The 16,041-nt window shown below is 42.2% G+C and overlaps 1 long non-coding RNA gene across 8 annotated transcripts; it reads right to left on the bottom strand.

Moving 5' to 3' along the window:
* Nucleotides 1–2,214: 2,214 nt before the first annotated feature.
* Nucleotides 2,215–15,742, bottom strand: LOC119618325 (uncharacterized). Of its 8 annotated transcripts, none has more exons than XR_012092707.1 (6): nt 15,545–15,729; nt 15,293–15,460; nt 14,299–14,413; nt 11,002–11,144; nt 5,618–7,723; nt 2,215–4,751 (listed from the first exon to the last, which is right to left on the bottom strand). It is a non-coding gene; the product is annotated as an uncharacterized lncRNA (long non-coding RNA). The 8 variants fall into 8 exon arrangements; XR_012092708.1 differs by lacking the exon at nt 2,215–4,751 and having other exon boundaries at nt 4,764–5,786; nt 7,292–7,723; nt 15,545–15,726; XR_012092706.1 differs by lacking the exon at nt 2,215–4,751 and adding an exon at nt 8,296–8,403 and having other exon boundaries at nt 4,764–7,723; nt 15,545–15,725.
* Nucleotides 15,743–16,041: the final 299 nt, after the last annotated feature.

The following is a 16,041-nucleotide window of genomic DNA, read 5'->3' as shown; positions in this document are numbered from 1 at the left end:
CGAGGTCTTTATGACCTGTATCTTGAGCCAACCTCCTATCTCATCCTGTGACTTAGAATGCCTAGCCATCTGGGAATGCAGCCCAGTAGGTTTTAACCTCATTTTACGCAGCTCCTATTCAAGATGAAATTGCTCTGGTTCAAACTCCTCTGACAAGGCCATAGCTGTATACAAGAATAATTCATAATCTAGGTCTGGTGGTGTGGTTCATACCTGTAATTGCAGCACTTAGGGAGACCAAGGCAGAGGACTGGACATAATCCTAGCTACTCTAGAGGCTGAGGCAGGAGCATCACTTGAGCCCAGGAGTTCCGGGCTGCAGTGAGCTAGCCAGACTTGGGGACAGAGCAAGACCCTGTCCCAGAAAAAAAAAATAAATAAATAAAAAGGATAATTCTTAACCTATATGGAAAAGCTGACTGTGACTTGAAGTAAATAAACATATTTGTTGCAGCCATTAATACAATGTAGTATAGTAAAGATGAGAAAAATCTACGAATATTGAGAGAATGCACAGTGATGGGTCCTACAATAATAAAGATTGTCTTAAAGTCTTGATTCTGGAACTGGCAATAAAACACTGCATTTGACTTTTATTTCTGTATAATCTATTTATACTACTTTGTATTTAGTTGGCTAATTTACTTATTTAAATAGCTCTTTATTTTTAATTGCCAAATAATAATTGTACAGGTATATATTTATAAAGTGTGACGTTTCCATATATATACATATATATATATGAATGATCAAATCAGGCTAATTAGCATATACATCACCTCAAATATTTATCATTTCTTTGTGGTAAAAATATTAAAAATTCTCTCTTTTAGCTATTTTGAAATATATACAGTACCTTTTTTTTTTTTTTTGCTTTTCTTCTATTTTTTTAAAACACAGAGACAGGGTCTTATTCTGTCACCCAGGCTTAGTGCAGTGGTGCCATCTCAGCTCACTGTAACTTCCATCTCCCAAGTTCAAGTGATTCTCTTGACTCAGCCTCCCAAGTAGGGCGGGACTACAGGCATGCGCCACCATGCCCGGCTAAGTTTTGTATTTGTAGTAGAGACGGGGTTTCACCAGGTTGCTCAGGCTGCTCTTGAACTCCTGACCTCAAGTGATCTGTCCTCTTTGGCCTCCCAAAGTGCTGGCATTACAGGTGTGAGCCACCATGCCCAGCCTATTTATTTAATTTTGGGAAAGAGTCTTGCTCTGTTGCCCAGGCTGGAGTGCAGTGCCACAATCTTGGCTCACTGCAACCTCCACCTTTCTGGTTCAAGTGATTCTCCTGCTTCAGCCTCCCGAGTAGATGGGATTATAGGCACATGCCACTTGCCCAGCTGATTTTTGTATTTTTAGCAGAGACAGAGTTTTGCCATGTTGGCCAGGCTGGTCTCGAACTCCCGGCCTCAAGTGATTCACCCACCTTGGCCTCCCAAAGTGCTGGGATTCAGGAGTGAGCCACCACGAATATTTTATGTAAACAATCTGCCTCACAGCCAGTCATTTCCTATATTTTATTGCTGCTATTCTTCTTCTTCTTCTTCTTTTTTTTTTTTTTTGTGAAGGAGACCCGCTCTGTTGCCCAGGCTGGAATGCAGTGGCATAATCTCGGCTCACTGCAACTTCCACCTCCCAGGTTCAAGCAATTCTCCTGCCTCAGCCTCCTGAGTAGCTGGGACTACAAACATGCACCACCATACCCAGCTAATTTTTGTATTTTTAGTAGAGATGGGGTTTCACCATGTTGGCCAGGCACCATGTTGGCCAGACTGATCTTGAACTCCTGACCTCAGGCGATCCACCCACCTCGACCTCCCAAAATGCTGAGATTACAGGCGTGAGCCACCACGCCCAGTCTTATTGCTGCTATTCTTAATGCCACTGCAGAACTTTATTTTCTTTTCTCCTTGACTAATATTACCTAACTATGTATACTGTACCAGAAATGCTCTCAACAGAGTGTGGAAAACATACAGAATCTTGGAGACGGCGAGTGGGCTAACTGGTAAGTACCAGCAGAGTTTCTCATAGATGCTCATCATAGGTGCTCAGAGTGGGAACATAAAAGAACAATAATCTTTTTTCTTATTCATAATTATATTGATCTTTTCATAACATGAGAGCATATACTTCATATCTGGGACTGTAAGAGATTAATAGCTTTATTTTTATATCTTTTCAATCTAATCCCCAGTTAATTTTTTTTTTTTTTTTTTTTTTTTTTTGAGATGGGTTGTTGTTCTGTTACCCAGGTTGGAGTGCAGTGGTCCAATCTCAGCTCATTGCAATGGCCCAATCTCAGCTCACTGCAACTTCTGCTTCCCTGGATCAAGCTATCCCCCTACCTCAGCCTCCTGAGCAGCTGGAAATACAGGTGTGTGCTACCACACCTGTCTACTTTTTTTATTTTGGGAGAGATGGGGTGTATTAGTCCATTTTCATACTGCTATAAAGAACTGCCAGATGGCCAGGCGTGGTGGCTCACGCCTGTAATCCCAGCACTTTGGGAGGCTGAGGTGGGCGGATCACTTGAGGTCAGGAGTTTGAGACCAGCCTGGACAACATGACGAAACCCCGTCTCTACTAAAAATACAAAAATTAGCTGGGAGTGATGGCACACACCTGTAGTCCCAGGTATTTGGGAGGCTAAGGCATGAGAATTGCTTGAACCCAGGAGGCAGAGGTTGCAGTGAGCCGAGATCATGCCACTGCATTCCAGCCTAGGTGACAGAGTGAGACTTTGTCTCAAAAAAAAAAAAAGAGCTGCCCGATGGGTCATTTGAGGTCAGGAGTTTGAGACTAGCTTGGCCAACATGGTTAAAACCCCATCTCTACTAAAAATACAAAAATTAGCTGGGTGTGGTGGTGCGCACCTGTAGTCCTAGCTGCTCTGTCTCAAAAAAAAAAGTTTGCGATCTTCATGAGCACACTGACTGCAATAATGTTGAACACTGTCAAGCAAAGAAAAGTCATTTTCCCTTCATTTCTTCCAAGTTTGACTTTGAAGGAGACAGAAAGTTTTCTTATTAGGCATTGTTTTTGTTCATGTGCTCAGATATAGCAAGCTAGTAAATCTGTCAGAGAAAAGATTTACATTTCTCAGGAGATTGAACATTCACACCAGCCAGCATTCCCATCAAGGAATATGAATACATAAATGTACATATACTTGAACCTCTACAGTTGCTGTTTCCAGTGTTTTAAGCTTCAGTTCATGTGCTCGTTGACATATGAGAGTCTTCCCTTTTGAAAGTCCAAACAGATTGAAAAACAAATTGTGAAATCACAGGACGACACTAAGGAATATTGCATCACTCTCCTCCCTGCCTCAACACCCCCACTTCCATTTTCTGCTCAAAAGATTTCCTAATATCTGAGAGCATCATCAGTGTATGCTGGCATTTAAAAAGGCTGAAATGTTTTTTAAAGCTTCCAAAGCATTTAACCTTAAAAATCATATATGGAACAAATTTACTACTGAAAGTTAATCTCAGATATGTTGGTGTCTTTTATTTATTTATTTTTTGACATAGAATCTTGCTCTGTTGTCCAAGCTGGAGGGCAATGGAACGATCATGGCTCATTGCAACTTCGACCTTCTGAGCTCAAGAGATTCTCCCTCCTCAGCCTCAAAAGTAGCTGGGAGCACAAGCACACACCACTACACTCAGCTAATTTTTTATTTTTTGTAGAGACATAGTTTTGCTATGTTGCGCAGGCTGGTCTCAAACTCATGGCCTCAAGCAATCCTTCCACTTCGGCCTCCCAAAGGGCTAGGATTACAGGGCTGAGCCACCATACCAAGCCTTTTTGCGTCTTATTCCATTTGAAGCACAACTGAAAGGAACACTGTTTTGTCATCAAAACAATATTAAGATGGCATTTCTTTTATTTTACATGTTGTTTTTACTATTTTGGTAAGTAGGAAACAAAGAAGTAAAGTTGGTTCTAGTAATGGAGTTGGTTCTAGTAATTTAAAACTAACAGTAGAAGAAAATCACAATGCTGTCAGTTCCAGCTGCCTTTACAGGAAGAACGATCATAAATTCATTCTCATTGGTGGATGCATTGCCAACTAGAGGCAGGCCCAACACAGCTTCTTCTGTCAGAGAGGCCCAAAGCGGAAAATTTCAGATAGATTTGCTGTGTTATAGTCAACGGATACAGCCCCAAACAGAATGCTGTTCACACTGAATTTTGACATTTTACTCAACAAACTATCATTAGTATCTGCTATATTAGCTATTATTGTTATTACTATTGTCAGCTTTGGCCATTATTATATTTCCAATACAGAGATGAGTGCTCAACACATAGAAGGCAATCAGTATGTATTTATTAAATGAATGAGTAGGTGACTTAATCAAGAGATAAGAATTACTACTTAAAGAAGAGTAATTTTGCCCTTGTTTTACTGTGTAAAAATAGTGCTTAATAACTAGCTATACTTATTTTCTTTCAGAACCTTCTTTGCTAAAACTTTACTTTTCTTCTGTCTCTACTGCTTAGAGTCAGTGAGGCCACACACTCAGGTTCAGGTTGATTTTCTTCCTATTTGTGGATGTCATCTATGTATCTGCCTTTTTAGGCAGTGAAATCATTCCAAAAGTTCTTGTTGACTGCAAGAGCTTGAAGGCTCTTTATTTGTAAGGGGATGAGAATACTGGCATCCATTCTGTCTTATTTAGTGACTGAAATGTGTGACACTGAACAAGGGCTTTATCCTCGGGTTGCCTCTGTTTATCCATCTGGAAAAAGAGAAGGACAATACTCACTTGTCTGGTATGGAAGCGATTGCCAAGGACTTTGTGATCCCCACAGAGAAGGTGACATTTTAGTTGCTACATATTATAAATGTTTTCCTTTCATTAATTAGGTGTTCAGATACAGATATTGAACAAAAAATAAAAAAGCAGAGATAGTCATATAGATTTTAATAATATGTACATGCCTCCTTTATGTGTTAACTTTACATTTGATTACTATTTTTTTCTTCTTTTGAGACAGAGTTTCACTCTGTCACCCAGGCTGGAGCGCAATGGTGTGATTTTGGCTCACTGCAACCTCCACCTCCCAGGTTCAAGCAATTCTCATGCCTCAGCCTCCTGAGTAGTAGCTGGGACTACAGACATGCACCACCACACCTGGCTAATCTTCTGTATTTTTAGTAGAGAGGGGGTTTTGCCATGTTGGCGAGGCTGGTCTCGAACTCCTAACCTCGTGTGATCCACAAACCTTGGACTCCCAAAGTGCTGGAATTACAGGTGTGAGCCACCACGCCCGGCCAACACTTGATTATTCTTTAATCTACAATCACAGAGACCATTTAGTCCAGTATTTCTTAAACAGGTCGTGACTACATTCCCCTGTGTAATTTTTAAGTCTGCACATGCCCTGGCCCCACTTTATTTTCCCCTGGTTAAGAACCAGGGATCAGGACCAATCTCTCTTTTTTTTTAAGAAGTAGAACACTGAGAGGCAGCTGGTAAGTGTAGCATCAGGACAAAAATCCTTATCTTCTGACATCTTCTGATGGGTTTTGTTCCTGTACAATATGAAATATCAATTTATTTGAATTTATTTGTTTGTATTGATATATTTTAAGGTAACTTACTTTTTTTTTTTTTTTTCTGGAGACGGAGTTTTGCTCTTGTTGCCCAGGCTGGAGTGCAATGGCACGATGTCAGTTCACTGCAGCCTCTGTCTCCCAAGTTCAAGCGATTCTCCTGCCTCAGCCTCCTGAGTAGCTGGGGTTACAGGCATGCTCTACCATGCTCGGCTAACTGTGTATTTTTAGTAGAGATAAGGTTTCACCATGTTGGTCAGGCTGGTCTCAAACTCCTGACCTCAGGTAATCTTCCTGCCTCGGCCTCCCAAAGTGCTGGGATTACAAGAATTAGCCACCTTGCCTGGCCAAGCTAACTTTCTGTATACACATTGGCAGTAACCATTGAAAACTTGTCTGCTCTGCTTTATAGTTCATAACTATGTTTTCCCCTTTCCATTTCTTCTCTAATCTATAAAAGCTTCTGAGAGTCACCCTGGTGGAAATAAATTCAACCTTTCATAAATATTCAAAGCACATGTAACCTGTATTATATTCAGGTATTTATCAATCAGTATCATTCTGCTTTAAAGAATTTTTGTCTTCCTTTCTCTAGTTCTCCAAGTCATGAACTCCTGGAAACAGAAGTCAACACACACATTGTCCTTGGAACAACAACAACAAAATAAAAGCTTATGTACTAGGCAATGTGTTAGACCAGTGGTTCTCAAACTTTAACAATCATCAGAATCACCTGGGGATTAATCACCTAAGTACTTGTTAAAGTACTTAGTCCTGGATCCCATTCCCAGAGTTTCTGATTCAATGGGTCTGGTGTGGTAACAGGAATTTGCATTTTTATCACGTTACCAGGTCATGCCATTTTGAAAAACATTCTTCTGCCTGGTCTAAATTTTAATATTTGCTACTGCTCCAGTAAGTACGTTTTATTATTCCCATTTTCTTTTCTTTTCTTTTTTTTTTTTTTGAGGTGGAGTCTCACTGTCACCCAGGCTGAAGTGCAGTGGCGCAATCTCGGCTGGCTGCAACCTCTGCCTCCCAGGTTCAAGCGATTCTCCTGCCTCAGTCTCCTGAGTAGCTGGGACTATAGGCACACGCCACCATTCCCGGCTAAGTTTTGTATTTTTAGAGGAGATGGGGTTTCGCCATGTTGGCTAGGCTGGTCTTAAACTTCTAACCTCAGGTGATCTGCCCGCCTGGGCCTCCCAAAGTGCTGGGATTACAGGCAGGAGCCACCGTGCCCGGCCTATTATTCCCCTTTCAAAAGAGTCACACAACTAGGAAATAGAAGAGGTAGGATTGAATCCACCTCGATAGTGATTTGGTCTTCCCCTTAGCACACCCTCCCCTTATTTTAGAGTTTCTCTTATATATTATAAGCTCTCAAGAAATGTACACAGGATAGCCGGGTGTGTTGTCAAGCCTGTAGTCCCAGCTACTCGGGAAGCTGAGGCAGGAAGATCACTTGAGCCCAGGAGTTCAAGGCTACAGAAAGCCATGATCTCCATGATCAAGCCACTGCAATCCAGCCTGGGTGGCCCAGTGAGACCCCGACTCTAAAAAACGGAGAGACAGAAATGTACACAGGAGGTCACTGAATTGTTAGACCTGGAGATAGGCTTTTGCCTAGGTTCAATTGTGATACTGGGCAAATTACATAACCTTCCTCCCAGCACATGCCTCAATTTTCTCATCTGTGAATTGGAAATTCATAGTATTTACCTGTAGTACACATTGTAGTTGACTCCCCAAAATTCAATCTATTCCTCTTCCACCTTATAGCAATCAATGTGGTTCAAGGAATTGCCACAGCTCTGAGAGTAAATTCTAATGAATTCGAATCATTCCAGATAACCCTAATCTTCTGTATGAGCCTTAGTTGATTACACAATAGTATTCCTTCCCACCTCCTAATAGCTACTGTTTAGTAGCTAAGCAACTGACTAAAGTTAAACTGACTAAAGTTAAGCTAACTAAAGTTATAAGGAGGAGAAGGATTTTTTTTTTCACTTTTGTCGTTGTCTGTAGAGGCATTCTCTCTCCTTTGCTCAACATAAATAAGGAGGTAGGGTCTGATGGCCCAACCTGCAGAGAGGAGTTGATGTGAAGAGGAATCCAACACTGGACGTCAGGATAGAGGCAGAACCTGGGGACCTGGAGACAAGGCAGACATACAGGATTCATCAGCCAAACCTGAAGATGCCTTCTCTCTAGACTCTCAGTTATGCGAGCCAAAAAATGCCCCATTGTTTTAGTCAATTGGAGTTTGTTGTTTTTTTCCTTCCTGTAACTCATAGTCAAACACTCTGATAACCTATGACAAAGGATTAGTATACAATTAAATGAAGTAATGTATAAAGAGGTTGGGCATACAATAAAGACTTACCTCATGTGGGCTAAAACCACTATCAAGGCAGTTTCTAGGCCCAAGAGCACAAGTGACCTTAAATGCCATTGAAAGCTCCCTTGGAGGTGTTCTCACCAGGAGGATTAGAGAAGCCAAAACCACCAGGTGAGTATCTCTGTCAATGATAGACAACTTGGCTGTAACAGGAAAAGGGTCTAGAATTTATGGGATTATGGAACAACGAATAGAATTAACTTTAGAAAGGAGATTTACAAAATAAGTAGCAGGTATGGATATTGTTAGTCCGTAGCTGATTAAGGCTCTGATTAAGTGAATTGCCCCAAGCCTCATAGCAGACATGGGCCTCGTCCAGACTTACAGCTCATATTACTTGCAGCGGACGTCTGTTCTCTTGGCAGTCCAGCAGGCCACCTTTTCCTTCAGGGCACTGCTCTCCCACTGCATTACACATGTGACTTGTTTGGGGCTGCCAAAATATATTCGGTTGTCTTTTTTTTTTTTTCAGTAAGCTAATACAAAATTATTGTTTCTTCAATAATTACTTTGCATTTATTGTCATCATTTCACTCCCAAATGTATCAAAATTAAAGTTTAAAAGGAAGGAAAAAAAGGATAACTAGAAGATATGATTACCTTTTAGTCATAGATAGTTTCATTATGTTATCTTTTAGGGTCTGGAATACACTAACCAGTGTATTAGACAAAAATTTTATGAGAATTGGTTAAAGATATAAGCAAGAAATTTGTTTGGAAAAAAAAAAGCCATTATTTTGAGAGTAAATACTAGGGAGGAAGAAGCTTGCAAGCCACCCAAATATGGCCTGGACTCTGGCGTGTGTGTGTGTGTGCTGGGGAGTGTCTTGCTGGTGGACTCTGGTGTGTGTGTGCATGTTGGGGAGTGTCTTGGTGGTGGACTCTGGTGTGTGTGTGCATGTTGGGGAGTGTCTTGGTGGTGGACTCTGGTGTGTGTGTGTGTGTGCTGGGGAGTGTTTTGGTGGTGGACTCTGGTGTGTGTGTGCGTGCTGGGGAGTGTCTTGGTGGTGGACCCTGGTGTGCGTGCGTGTGTTGGGGAGTGTCTTGGTGGTGGACTCTGGTGTGTGTGCGTGTGTTGGGGAGTGTCTTGGTGGTGGACTCTGGTGTGTGTGTGTGTGCTGGGGAGTGTCTTGGTGGCGATATTGTGTCATTGCTTCATTTCTGGCACTCAGTCACTACTCAAGAAAACCAGATTGAAAATTTGGAATCTGCGCTTCAGTGAATTGAAACTGGCCTCCAGTCACTAAGGAAAAAATCAAAACAAAACACATAAGAATTTAGAGACAATATTTTTCTGCCAAAAAATAATTTTTCCTTGATGCTATTTCTTATTTGGGTCAATACTCCAACGGAAAAACTAGATAGATTGGTCAAGAGTTCAATATAATTTTCTGTGACATTTGAACTAAAGTAACATCATAAAAACTTAAACACAGGAAATTGTATCCTCTCCTGCCGATGTATGTGTGACTATTTGTCTCTCTTAAAAGAAAGTAGAAGAGAATTAATTGAATGGTATTCTGTTTTATTTGAAACGTTAAGTCTCAAACTAATTTATTTATTCAATAAATATTTATTAAGCACCTATTACATGCCGGTACTATATGCCATGTTTAGATGCTTGGGATACATTAATGAGCAAAACAAAACCAGTAGCAAACTTGAATATGCAGATAAGGGTTTAAACTATTGTTGGCATGGGCTAGGCGCAATGGATCACGTCTGTAATCCTAGCACTTTGGGAGGCTAATGTGCGAGGATCACTTGAGGTCAGAAGTTTGAGACCAACCTGGGCAACATAGTGAGACCCTCATCTCTATTTAAAGAAAAAAGAAAAAATATTATTGTTGGCACGGTCATAGAAATGGGAACAGTAGACACTGGGGAATACAAGAGTGGGGAAGGAAGTGAGGTAAGGGTTGAAAAAAACTATCTGTTGGGTACTATACTGACTACCTGGATAACAGATTTGATTCATGTATACTCCAAACCTCAGCATGATGCAATATACCCGGGTAACAAACCTGCACGTGTATCCCCTGATTCTAAAATAAAAGTTCAAAAAATAAAAATAAAATAAAAATCATTGGACTTCTGAGACTCATTTGTGAACCAATTTATTTTCTTGCTATTATTGCTATCATATTTCTTGGCTAAACAGCTGTTATAACTGCCTCAATTTTGAAAATATCAGGGGTTTTTTGTTTGTTTTTGAGATGGAGTTTTGCTCTTTCACCCAGGCTGGAATGCAATTGTATGATCTCAGCTCACTGCAACCTCCGCCTCCCAGGTTTAAGCAATTCTCCTGCCTCAGCCTCCCAAGTAGCTGGAATTACAGGTACATGACAACATGCCTGGCTAATTTTTTGTATTTTTTGTATTTTTGGTAGAGATGAGGGTTCACCATGTTGGCCAGGCTGGTCTCGAACTCCCGACCTCCAGTGATCTGCCCGCCTCAGCCTCCCAAAGTGCTGTGATTACAGGCATGAGCCACCACTCCCGGCCTCAAAATATCAATTAGAATCTAGCTGCCTGCCCTTTGTTGGGCCAAATGATATGATAGGTGAGAAGAACTGGGAAACTTAGAGGAGGTTACACAGATCTTTACAAAAACAGAGGGGCTGACTCTGGGATAATATGGAGGATACTGGGGAAGAAATGTATTATTCAAGTGAGGAAGAATCTACATAAAAGAAGAGATTGAGATTTCTTCTTTTTCTTTCTTTCTTTTTTTTTTTTTTTGAGACAGAGTCTCACCTAGGCTGGAGTGCAGTGGTGTGATCTCAGCCTGCTGCAACCTCAGCCCTGCCAGGTTCAAGCAATTCTCCTGCCTCAGCCTCCTGCATAGCTGGGATATAGGCAGAGTCTCCCTTTGTTGCCCAGGCTGGTCTCAAATTCCTGGACTCAAGCAATCCGCCCACCTTGACCTCTCAAAGAGCCGGGATTACATGCATAGGCCACTGTAACTAGCCCAGTTTTCTGTTTTTTGTTAGTCAAATGATGATAGGCGAGGAGAAGTGGGGAAACTTACAAGTTACACTGATCTTTATGAAAACAGGTGGGCCGACTCTGGGATAATTCAAGTCACAACTCTTCTGTGGGGTGATTAGATTGCTTGCTCAACATTACACAGCTCTTCAGCCATTCTTGGATGCATCTGTTGGGCATGGACCACTAGAGGAATAATAGATGCTCTATCATTAGGGATTCTGATCTATTCTGAGGAGAACAAACAGCCTTTTACTCTCATTACCAATTCTCAGGACCTCTACCTAGTTCAGAAGAGGCCTCCTCCGGTTAAGAGACCACGTGCTGGCAGGGTGCGGCGTTCACGCCTGTAATCCTAACGCATTAACAGACTGAGGCAGGAGAATTGCTCAACCCTAGGATTTCAAGACCAGTCTGGCCAACAGAGTGAGACTCTTATCTACAAAAAAAAAATTGAAAATTAGCTGGGTGTGGTGGTGTGCCCCAGTGCCCACACCTGTAGTCCCTACCTTGGGAGGTCGAGGCTGCAGTGAGCTGTGATCAAACCACCACTCTCCAGCTTGGGCAACAGAGCAAGACCCTGTCCCAAAAAAAAACAAAAAACAAAAAGAAACCCCAAACATATGTAAGCATATTCATCTACAAAAAAATTGTTTTAAAATTAAAAAATAAAAATAAAATAAACAACAACAACAAAAAGAAAGCAACCAAGAGACCACATGTGTTCTGAGGTCCTGAGGTACTGCAGAGTCTCCAGACCCACCTAAGAGCAGAAACTGTTAGTCTGTTTGAAAATCTAATTACAGAAGGAAACAAGTACCTTGGTGCTTTTGTCTTTGCTTGCAAATACAACAAAATATTAATGGTAACTTCTTTATTTTTTTCTTTTCTTTTTTTTTTTTGAGACAGAGTCTCACTCTGTTGCCCAGACTGGAGTGCAGTGACATGATCTCAACTCACTGCAGCCTCCGCCTCTTGGGTTCCAGCAATTCTCCTGCCTCAGCCTCCCAGGTAGCTAGGATTACAGGCGTGCACCACCACGCCCAGCTGATTTTTGTATTTTTAGTAGAGACGGGGTTTCACCATGTTGGCCAGGCTGGCCTACGAACTCCTGACCTCAGGTGATCAGCCTGCTTCGGCCTCCCAAAGTGCTAGGATTACAGGCGTGAGCCACTGTGCTGTCCATAATTTCTTTCTCTTCCTTTTTCTGCTTCTTTCTTCCCTTCCTTTCTCCCTTCTTCCCACCCTTCTTTCTTTCCTTCCTCCATCCTTTCTTCCTCCCCTCCTTCTTTCTTTTCCTGTATCTATTCAACAAACAAGTATTTAGAGCAGGAGTCTTCAATCTTTTGGCTTCCCTGGGCCACATAGAAGAATTGTCTTGGGCCACACATAAAATACATTAACACTAACAATAGCTGATGGACTAAAACACATACACACAAATCTTATAATGTTTTAAGAAAGTGTACAAATTTGTGTTTGGCTGCATTCAAAGCCATCCTGGGCCACATGTGGCCCGTGGGCCTTGGGTTGGACAAGCCTGATTTAGAGGTGCTTTATGCAAGGCCAGGTGCTAGATGCTGGGGTTGCATGGTGAACAGAGGAAGGTCCCTGCCCCGAGAGACAGAGCATAATTCCCTTATGGTGTGGAACACATGAGCCATGAGGTCAGGAGCTGTGGGGTCTTGTTCACCACTCTATCCTCTACTCCTTCTTAGCACAGCACATGGCAATAAGTACATGCTCAGAAATACGTTGAGTGAGTGAATACAAGTTGAGTGCTGCTTCACTGAGTAAGGGGTGCTCTTGAAGTCCCTCAGCTGGGAAATGCCACCCTGCAGACTGCCCAAGTTCCCGTCAGGATAAACAGAACCAGTGTACATTCAGATCTTAAGAGTGGTCATCCGGAATACATACCTTATGAAAAAGTAAGGCTATTCAGGTTCAGTAATGATACACTTGGTTTGCAAATAACACATGTTCGTTTTCATGTTGCTAAAGACTCCTTGCTAGGAAACGAAACACTTGTAATTTAATATGCAATGTTCTCAAGAGTCTGAGGCCAAACCACCTCAAGCTGTGAATGCCTTGGCTCTGAAGAGCCAGTCAGGGTCAGGGCAGGGCAGCACTTGGCCTGATGCTCCTCCAGAATAAACCAAACAGCCACAGGAAGTGGTTTCCGTGATTCAGTAGGTGGCACACTTCCTTTTGAGTCAGAACTGAATCACAGCTGTGAGAGGCGAAAAAGACCTATTTCTTTATCCCATACTTTTTCCCTTTTCCCAGTGGTAAATTTATCACGAACTGTCATATAATGTATCCTGTTTAGTTTAGCGTATTTAAGCAAACAAAAAAAATTTGGCAAATCAACTATGGGGAAGCAAGAAAGGAGGGGGAAACACGGCCGACTGAAATGAATCCAAGTGTCATTATGTCGTCACAGGGCCATATTCTCAGAGGTGATTGAAAGAAATGCCACAGTGATTTTGCTGGGGTCATTCAGGCCCCTGGTTCTCTCAACTGGAACCTGACCCATTTCTAGTGAAAGCAGTTAGATCACACTTACATAAACTGTGTTGCTTCAAATGGGCCTGCCCTCCTCTTCACTCACTGACCCTGGCTTGCTCCTTGGCATGTCTGCTGGAAGGCCATTCTCTGTCTGTCCCAGGCATGGCCCTAGTTCAGCTGCGGGTGAAATGATCCTGTTCTGAATGTACTGAATGTGGCTGGCAATGCTGGAAATTGTTGTGAGGCTTAAGGAAAAACCCCATAGATATCAACAAGTCATAAAAACAGGCGTATTTTCTCTTCGTCTCTTTCCCACTGTGTGTTTTATTCTTTAATATGAACAGTTCTGGGAATGTAAATGTATTTAACAATATTTTCCTCTGATGAACTAGATTTTAGTATAATTTGTGGCTTCCTTCCATACCAATTTGTTCATATTGATAGCATGCTTCAGAACAAAGCTTCAGAGACTCAGGCTATACATCCTATAACACTCTTGGAAGACCAATAATCAGACTGGAACCAGAAATCTTATTGCCATGTTAATATTTCATTTTCCTTCTGTGAAATAGTCCACTAAGGTAAAGAACACAAGATTCAAAGTCACATAGACCCATGTACATATTCAATCTACACAAAAGTTTGTGGAGCTGTGTGATCTTCAATAGGTCTCTTAACCTCTCTGAGCCATAATTTCCTCAGTCTAAAAACTGGGATAATAACATAAGGCCAGTGAGAATTAAATAAAACTTTTACATAGTGTCTAGGACAGCTCCTAGCTCATATTTAGTGTTTAAAATAAGCTTCTGACCTTTCTCTTTATTTACAATACCTTTCCATTGGGAGATAAGGACAGCATTTGGACACAACTGTACGGCCATGCTAAGTCTCATCCTTCCAAAGATGTCAGTCATATTCAGCTCCTTTGGCAGTTTCATCAACAGCACCTGTAGCACATGTGATATCAAACAGCAAGTCAGGTTCCTTAATAAAGCAATAAAGAAGGTCAGCCAGGATGTAGGCTTTAAAACCAAGGCCAGCTCCTCTGGGCAGGACAGTTGTGGCTGATGGATGACAGTCAAATGTAATGGGAGTCCTCATTTGACATATTGAAGGGAGCACCTCAAGGATGGTCAGGGAAAAGAACCATCAACAGTACTCACCACCAAAGCAGCAGTGAGTGCCCAGGTCAAACTGGACAAGGGCTGGCAGACAGGTGGAAATGCGAATACATCGTTAGATTTGAAAAGCCCTTTGGCCGGGCGCGGTGGCTCACGCCTGTAATCCCAGCACTTCAGGAGGCCGAGGCGGGTGGATCACGAGGTCAGGAGATCGAGACCATCCTGGCTAACAAGGTGAAACCCCGTCTCTACTAAAAATACAAAAAATTAGCCAGGTGTGGTGGCGGGCGCCTGTAGTCCCAACTACTCAGGAGGCTGAGGCAGGAGAACTGTGTGAAACTGGGAGGCGGAGCTTGCAGTGAACCGAGATCGCGCCACTGCACTCCAGCCTGGGTGACAGAGCAAAACTCTGTCTCCAAAAAAAAAAAGAAAAGTCCTTTTAAAATGTCCATCCTCCCATAGCCCTTAGAAGCCTCCCACGTCCCCCTACTTCCTCCCAAATGGCATATAAAAAGGGTAATGGCTTTTAGACAAAGGCAGTGGTATTCCCCAAACAGTTACGGTCCAGAACATCATCTTGTATATATCTGTCTTAGAGCTATCCCATTGTGTATGGGGGGTTCCTGATTACTTGACAAACTCTTCTGCTAGACAAACTCCTGAAGACAAGGAGTGGGTCTTATTCATCCTTTAGCCAAACCTTACCTGCAGCTCAGCACGTAGCCCGTGGCAGATGCTCAACCAGTTTTGTTAACGTGAGAGAAACACAAGAAAGCCAAGTCGGAAATACCATTGATGCTGTTAGAAAACTTCAAGGAGGAATTGGTGGTCTCTGGTGCCAAGGTCCCATATGAGTTCCAGCTGGGTGAGTTTCTTGTGAGGAAAGGAGCCAGAAGTCAGAACCCATAGTGTGACGCTATGAGAGAAAAGAGGATGAAAGCTGTTTTAAAATTGCACCTGTCTAAGGCAATCCAGACTTGACATATGATTTCTGGAGGTCTGGGCATTGTCTGAGTGGAGTGTTGATTGTATGTCTCCTGGAGGCTTCTGTTTAAATAACTGCCAGAGCAGGATGACTCAGCAGCCGGAGGAAGAGATGCTCTTGATCTGCCTCCCTCTTTAAGTGACAAATCACATTGCCCTGGGTGTCTGTGGCAGTCTCTGATATGACACACTTCTTCCTGCCAGCCCATCAGCCAGGGTGGCAAGTCACAGTTACTAATCTGGAGACTGACCAAAATTGCTGACAGGCATGATTCCATGCTCTAAGTGTGGAGAATGAGCTTTAAAATGAACTCTTATCAATAGATTTTTGTTTCTTTTTCTTTTCTTTTCTTTTCTTTCTTTTTTTTTTTTTTTTTTTTTTTTTTTGAGACAGGTCTCGCTCTGTAGCCAGGCTGGAGTGTAGTGGTGCGATCTCGGCTTACTGCAACCTCCACCTCCCGGGTTCAAGT

Source organism: Chlorocebus sabaeus, chromosome 4, assembly GCF_047675955.1.
Source record: "Chlorocebus sabaeus isolate Y175 chromosome 4, mChlSab1.0.hap1, whole genome shotgun sequence".
Classification (NCBI taxonomy): domain Eukaryota; kingdom Metazoa; phylum Chordata; class Mammalia; order Primates; family Cercopithecidae; genus Chlorocebus; species Chlorocebus sabaeus.
The sequence above is the reverse complement of the archived record's forward strand: the minus strand, read 5'-3'. Positions and strand labels throughout refer to the sequence as shown.